The following is an 8,520-nucleotide window of genomic DNA, read 5'->3' on the forward strand; positions in this document are numbered from 1 at the left end:
AATTATATACTTAAATCATACCATATAGAAAAAGTTTAAGAAACGATAAAACATCTACCTAGAATTAATATATATATATACAGCGGAGTAAGCGCATAAATGTGAAACAATGTGGAAAAAAGAGTACTCAACTACCAGAGGTAGAGTAATACAGGGGTAGAGTAATATACTTTTAAAAGCAACAGAAATACAGCAAAACGTGTTACTCAGAGTTTCACGTCCCCGTTCCAAAATATTTCCCTTTACAATCATTCTATTCAAATATCACACATATGTTGAAATGGTGTGCTAAACAATTTTACGAACTTTCGAAAAACTATACCATGTATCGACTTATAAGTTTTCAGCAGAGATATTTGCCTCTGTGTGTGTGTGTGCAATTATATATATATATATATATATATATATATATATATATATATATATATATGTATGTATGTATGTATGTATGTATGTATGTATGTATGTGTACAGATATGCATATATACACATGTTCATTAAACCAGAGAAAACAAGACACATTCATGAAGTAAATAACCACACGCAAAAAATTAATAACCAGCCTAGCTAATGCACACAAGTAAAAAAAACCTCACCACTTGTAATTTAATTAATGTAGAAGCAAAAAAATTAGCTACAAGGTTTAAAATAAAAGAGTAGACAATCTTAACCCACGAAATCCTCCACACAGAACCCTAGCTGTAGTTTAAGAAATCCTGCAAAATGTGAATTAGAAATTATTAGTAAATCCTTAATAAATAATATCATATGACACATCGGAGCATACTCAAAACTTACTAAATAGTAGTTTCACTATTGAATGGTTTAAAAAATATAAGATAAAGACACAAGCAAATTTTTCCCCTTTGCCATCGTGGAGTATTACTCTTCGATCTTCAAAAACTTGCTGCAAAAGGCACTTGGATCTAGTTACCATAACAAATACTGATATAAATGTAATGAGGAACGCAAGGAAGCCAAAACCATTTCAAGACTATTCCCATTGGTTAAAAAAGAATGGGAATGAGTTATTTGATGTGGCATTCTTCTATATCTTAGGTATCCTCAGAAAAGAAATAAAAGCCGTCATTGGCTTATAGAGACGATGACATGAGAGCGGTATACAATAAAAAAAAAATGACACGATACACATGGAATGAGTAAAATATTATGCGAAATATTTAGCCAATTAGATCTAAAAACCACAATTAGTATCGACCTTAAAGAAATTAATCTTCTAGATATTATCATGTACCTTAGCACAGAAAAATTCAGACCCTGACACAGACCAGATGAGGAAGCTTCGTACTACACCAGCAATCATTAAACAATTACTTAATAATACTATCATGCGCGTCTCCAATATTTCCGCCGATAAAGACACTTTGGAAAAAGTTGCGATATGCTATAATTCTGTATTAGAAATGTCAAACTTCAAGAATAGGAGAAATGAAATTGAACTAAACGTAGATAGACCCAGAAGACACAGGCAGGGGAAATCTTATACTTCAACTCTCCTTAAAACATGATTGCAGCCAGTAACATAGCTACAACATTCTTAAAATTAATAATCACTTACCACATTCACACAAAAACCATAAGATGTTCCAAAGAAATGTTGTTAAAGTTAACAATATTTGCCTTCCCAATGTAAGGTCGATACTACTCAACCGCAAACAAAATAAACCCACAAGGAAGGCCCCTGATAAACATTGTAACTGTAGATCTTCAAACTGAAACCCTCTAAATAATAGCCGTCTTGAAAAAGAACTTCTATACAAGACCAAAATTATAGATTCCAACGGAGTAACAAAGCATACATCAAAATGTCGAACTCATTCAAGGAAAGATACGTACATCATTCAGGGACAAGAATAAATGACATGCGACATTCAGGAACAATAATAAAAGACATGTGACATCCCTATCTAATATCATATGGATATTGAAAGGAAGTAGAGTTAGCAAACTCCAGATAACACGGAGCATTGTTACTAAAGCCAGAATACAGGGAAAGGGTAAGAAAGGTTAGCTTTGTATCACTGAAAAGTTATATATATCATCCTGTCAAAAGATAATAGTTTAAACATTGGAGATAAAACCTTCTCTTCCTGCATACACAATTAATGTTTTCACTTCCACATTTCAAGAGGAACCCTGCCACCGCTGATTCCATCAGGAGAGTTTCTTTCTCTGAATGGAAACATTCGATATTTACGACATATGAACACCACACATAGAAGGTACATGCCCCCCCCACACACACACACCGCCACGATGATCTCCCTCAGCACACAGACATGACAATATTACACACGCCCAGTATATATTATATTATATAATGAAAGCAAATTCACCATCCAACGAGTTTTTCCCCAAAATATCAAACCCAACGGAGATAATCACTCACAAGATCTCGATTACTTGTTTTATTTCCGAGACTTTATTGTGAATTCCCCTGAATTTTCGTGCTTTCATCCCAAATGTGATCGGCTTGAAAAATTAAGATATTTTTCTCAACATTTAAACCAATGGTAGCCTTACACAAATGATGAAATTTTATCCCCCAATTCGGTGCGGAACACTCATTCTCATTATTCGCCTGTATATGTATATATATATATATAAACGTACAGACACAATACAAATATGCTCGTATATATGATTATGTCCGACGAGTTAGTTTCGGTCAGTTTCCGATTACCAAAACCCTTACAAATTTTGGGTCGACCAGGACCAATAGAAGAAAACAATTAGGCAATGTACTATATAGTGGAAAGGAACCGACAGCCATATGTGTGGAAAACAAGCTCCTTAGTCTTTCATACATTTTAACACTTTATAACGCCTTTAATTTTAAGATGCACAGTTATCAACAATGTTTATTTGGAGTAATAAGGCTACATTTCAATTACATTGTTCAAGTAACCGCCACAGATCCACCAATTGGGACTTCGAAGCTTAGCAGAATTCACAGTTTTTTAAGGACCAAAAGTTTCTTGCGTTGTCACCAAATATCAATGCACGAAATTCGCGGCCATTGACTAGCAGTCTAATTGCAGTTGATTGCCCTCTGGCTGACCAAGGAAGACCATCTCTGACCATTACCCATGCAACATATTAGCAATACTGGGGCGTGAGGATACTGCACCGGTTTCGCGCTCATGACTTCCATGCTCACCACTGCGCCATCCTACTTAACTGAGCATAGGAAAGTCACAACGGTGGCGATCGCACAGTCTAAAATACTAGCTACACTATGACTTTCACAATAGCTCTCTAATTAACATGATCCAGACAAATGTAAGGACGGAATATGCGTCGCAGAATCATGAATGTGGAAGACTCATGATCTCGGACTCAAGCTAAATATTTACAAGATGTTCAATACAATTCTAGGAATATCTGGTTTTATTGTGAAATGACCATCTCCTCGAGACATGCGTTAAAAATTGCGGGGTGCCTCACTCTAACTGGTCTACTAGCACGCCGGACACCCAACCCAATATTTCTGAGCAGCCGGGATCTGGCTACACAGTCGTTGTCCCTACACTAGGGTCATCCGTCATTTTAACTGGTCTGAATTTTAGTCTTGCTGAGTCTATAGCACCCCTCTTCACGCGCGCACAAACACACACTGAGGCACATTCACGCACACATGCGCGCGCGTGGTGGAGTGTTGTAGGAATACAACACGCCACCACATAGTTAAACAGTGTGGCTGTTTCAATCTCTCAGATTATAATCTTGTCCAATGCCATCTGTTAATATAATGGCGATCGAATTGATCGTAATATAGGGGAAGAAAGAATTAAAACTTCGTACACATATTTTAATCCGCCATTCAGTGCTAACTCTGAAAAAGTCTACTTCGTTTGAAACCTACCACCGTATAAAACATTATACACACTTATACACACACACACACACACACACACCACACACACACACACATACAAACAAGCATACACACGCACAAAGGCATACATATGTCGAAACACATATGCTTATATATATTCGTGCTAATGTACATACGTATACACTGTCATATATTTTGATAGCCACACACACACACACACACATATATATATATATATACGCTTTGATATATTGACTTATCGATTTATTGATCAGATATTTAGAAAGGGAGTATGTAAATTTGTTAAATATATAGGTTCGTAGGTACATACTATAATATGCAACTTTATTGATGAATATATGCATAGATTGTAAATACGCATAGATTCATTGCTATACGGACGGACGTGTCAGTGTCTGTGTATAATGCAGGTATGCATGTATATATATATATATATTATATATATATATATATATATATATAATATATATATATACGTATATGTATAAGTATATATATATATATATATATATATATATATATATATATATATATATATACATATATATTTCTATATTTATTCATATATATATACACACACATATATATTTGTATGTTTATGTATGTATGCATGTATGCGTGTATCTACGTATGTACATATATGTTTATAGTGAGAGAAAGATGGGCACAGGAAAGTATATATGGCATTTAAATATTTTTAACAGATTGATGTAGATACAACGTTTGATAGTAAAATACACCGTCAGGGAAAATTTAAAATGACTGAAGATGGAGATAAATACCTACCCTCTGTATTTCAAAGCAGACTGCAGTTCATGAATGTTGTTACATAGAACTGTAGATAGAAAATATTACACACACACGCACATACACGCGTGCGCGCACTCACACACACAATCATACACAAATATATATGTGTGTGAAGGCGGCGAGCTGGCAGAATCGTTAGCACGCCAGGCGAAGTGCTTAGTGGTATTGCGTCTACCGCTACGTTCTGAGTTCAAATTCAGCCGAGGTCGACTTTGCCTTTCATCCTTTCAGGGTCGATTAAATAAGTACCAGTTACACACTGGGGTCGATATAATCGACTTAATCCGTCTGTTTGTCCTTGTTTGTCCTCTTTGTGTTTAGCCCCTTGTGGGTAGTAAAGAAATAGGTATTGCGTCTACCGCTACGTTCTGAGTTCAAGTTCCGCCGAGGTCGACTTTGCCTTTCATCCTTTAAGGGTCGATAAATTAAGTACCAGGTACGTACTGAGGGTCGATCTAATCGACTGGCCCCTTCCCCAAAAATTTCGGGCCTTGTGCCTAGAGTAGAAACGAATATATATGTGTTGTATGTGCATATATATATGCATATTTATCTATATATACATACGCACACACACATATATGTATACATATGTATACATATAAAAATACAAACGTACATACATACATACAGACATCTATATGAACATATATAAATGAATACATATGAATACCTTGATGGGCCTAGCAACATTTGTATTACTATCTCTTTTATTACATTTGGAAGCACTCCGTCGGTTACGACGACGAGGATTCCGGTTGATCCGAATCAACGGAACAGCCTGCTCGTGAAATTAACATGTAAGTGGCTCAGCATTCCACAGACACGTGTACCCTTAACGTAGTTCTCGGGGATATTCAGCGTGACACAGAGAGTGACAAGGTCGGCCCTTTGAAATACAGGTACAACAGAAACAGGAAGTAAGATGAAGAAAGTTGTGGTGAAAGAATGCAGCAGGGATCACCACCATCCCCTGTCGGAGCCTCGTGGAGCATTAAGTGTTTTCGCTGAATAAACACTCACAACGCCCGGTCTGGGAATCGAAACCGCGATCCTATGACCGCGAGTTCTCTGCCCTAACCACTGGGCCATTGCGCCTCCACCGTTATTACATATGGACGTACACAATATACAAATGCACAAGCGCAAATATCTGTGTGGATATATATGTATCTGTATGAGTGTTTGTATGTGTATGATTGTATGTGTGTGTATCAAGACTGATGGATTGATTCATTTTATGCAAACACTGCTTGTTTAAACCATTACTATTTGTATGTTGAAATATACTATCCTCTTTGAATGTCGTAACTTAAATGACATCAGAAATAATATATATATGCGTTTAGTGAAGAGGCTTTCGAACTAAGATATCCCCCAAACGCTTACATATCTTTCAGTATATCATTTTCAGTTCCTTCCTATTTCTCTCGCTTTCTCTTGATTTATTTATTTAGCTTTCTTTGTCGTTTTGTAAAAGAGGGTGGAGGTAGTGGTTTTAATATTTATCGTTTTCTTATTTAGCGAAATAAGTGAAAATCCGTTTATGGGTTAATTCGTAGCTACTGTTTAACAAACGTAAATATTTCAATCTGTAGCAATATATCGTTGACCAAATATCTACATAATCAAAAAGCTTTCGAGAAACAGGGACACTTAACAGAAAACCCTGACAGTTATTCTACACAGAAACATTTTGGAATTGGTTTTTCAAAAAGAAGGGAAGCAGAAATATTATTTCTTAAGTGCATTTGAATTGGCAAGAAACCCATTTTTGCTGATGTAATGTATCTGGAAGATGGTTTGTATGCGCTTAACTTCCGGTGAAAGTTGACGAAACAGACCTATGCCTAAAGGTAACCCAGTTATGACAAACAGTTTTTTTACTTAGAAGTGTCTAAATTATTCTGTACTATTTCCATTCTGAAATTGCAGGGTCTGATCTTAGAGTAAATTAGCAGTTATTTCTAGCGTTTCGATCTGCCACGTATTTGCAAGAAAGATATACCCTTCCTGATTATTCATTTTGACCGCTAACTATCTTTGATTGAAGAGTTCTACGAAGAATTCGTTAAGGAACATTCTTGGGGTCTTTATGTTATTAGTTGAAAATATTTTATATCAGATTAACGAAGGCAATTCTTGTCTCTCACCCGAGAGAGCTTCCTTTGATTAATTCAGTCCTGAATAGAATTTGAAGGTGGAACTTTCAACAAAGGGCAAATACTAATTAACGATACAGTCCTGCGGTTGCAGAAAAAGGAAGCATGCGCACTCCTGGTATTTGCTTACTGTTAGTTTTGAATATATTTACAAAACAAGAATAGTTGCCTGTGGAAATAATATAATAATCGACACGTCTAAATATCAGTTACTACCTTCATACTTTAATTTTTCAGAATAAAAAATCACGTATTTAAATGGTAGGAGAGCTCAGTATGTAGACCAGTTATTCTTATGTTACGCAAAGTTCGGACAAACCAATGGTCGATATTAGATTATATAGATTCTATCCAACTGACATCAATATATATCTTCCATGATAATTTTTTTTAAAGTGATTGTAGTTACTAACGGAGAACGCTGAAACATAAAAAGACATGCATAACTGATATCGGTTATATACAATGTCAAATACAAATTTCACTGTGATTAGAAACAAGATATTATATCCTTATCTAAATATCTATCTATCTATCTATCTACCTATATATATATATATATATATATATATATATATATATATATATATATATATATATATATATATATATATATATATATATAATAATAATAATAAATATTAGGGAATGAATCCCAAATTACAGGGAAAAATCAGATTTAGGGTTAAATCCAATTTTATAGTAAAATATTATATAATATAATTCGAGACAAAACCACTATTTTAAAACCAAACAAGGAAAGACTTAATCAAAACATAAAATTTTAATAAAATTAAATAAACCGCCACTACAAATGTTTCATGTCTGCTCCGACAATCTTCAGGTGGATTTTCGATCTTCTAATCAGTATCAAATTTTGAAGTCAGGTGGAATATATGATTAGAAGATCGAAAATCCACCTGAAGATTGTCGGAGCAGACATGAAACATTTGTAGTGGCGGTTTATTTAATTTTATTAAAATTTTATGTTTTGATTAAGTCTTTCCTTGTTTGGTTTTAAAATAGTGGTTTTGTCTCGAATTATATTATATATATATATATATATATATATATATATATATATATATATATATACATATATATATATATATATATATAATATATATATATATATACATATACATATATACTGTTTTTGATTTTATTTGATATATTATCTCTCACCTCTGCCACTATCTGGCGTATACAGGTGCTTACACTTATCAAGTATTCACCCCAAATTTGCAGTATATATAGATCGCCATGTTGATTCGCTAGCTTCTGCACGCATTTTTTTCTCTCCTTGTTTCTTTCTGTGTTTCTTTTCTGTGTATCTTTCAGTTGAAGAGCGTAGGCTCGAAACGTAAAAGACTTGTTTTATTTATATTCCTGAGCGCCATACTAATACAATTGTTTGTTTATATTCCACCTGCCTTCGTCTTTTGTTTACTTTCATAAAGCTTCCCGTTATATATATATATATATATATATATATATACAAACGGACGCACGCACACACAGACACACACGTATGTATACATGGGGTGGAAAGCTGGGAGGGAAGAAAGTAGGGAGTGGTGTAAGAGTTGGAGTAATGGAAAGGTGGGAGTGAGGATGAGGGTGTATGGGATGGAGAGGATGGGGAGGTGTGTGTGTGTAATGGCGTCG

The 8,520-nt window shown here is 34.7% G+C and overlaps 1 long non-coding RNA gene across 1 annotated transcript in view; it reads right to left on the minus strand.

Annotated features, from left to right (window-relative positions):
- Positions 1–7,218, minus strand: part of LOC118764949 — a 14,348-nt gene extending 7,130 nt beyond the window's left edge. The window contains exons 1-2 of the long non-coding RNA XR_005000789.1: positions 7,209–7,218; positions 3,198–3,201 (exon numbers count right to left, since the gene is read on the minus strand). This is a non-coding gene — a long non-coding RNA (uncharacterized LOC118764949). The remainder of the gene's footprint in view (positions 1–3,197; positions 3,202–7,208) is intronic.
- Between the last annotated feature and the right edge of the window lie 1,302 nt (positions 7,219–8,520).

Source organism: Octopus sinensis, linkage group LG10 (assembly GCF_006345805.1).
Source record: "Octopus sinensis linkage group LG10, ASM634580v1, whole genome shotgun sequence".
Classification (NCBI taxonomy): domain Eukaryota; kingdom Metazoa; phylum Mollusca; class Cephalopoda; order Octopoda; family Octopodidae; genus Octopus; species Octopus sinensis.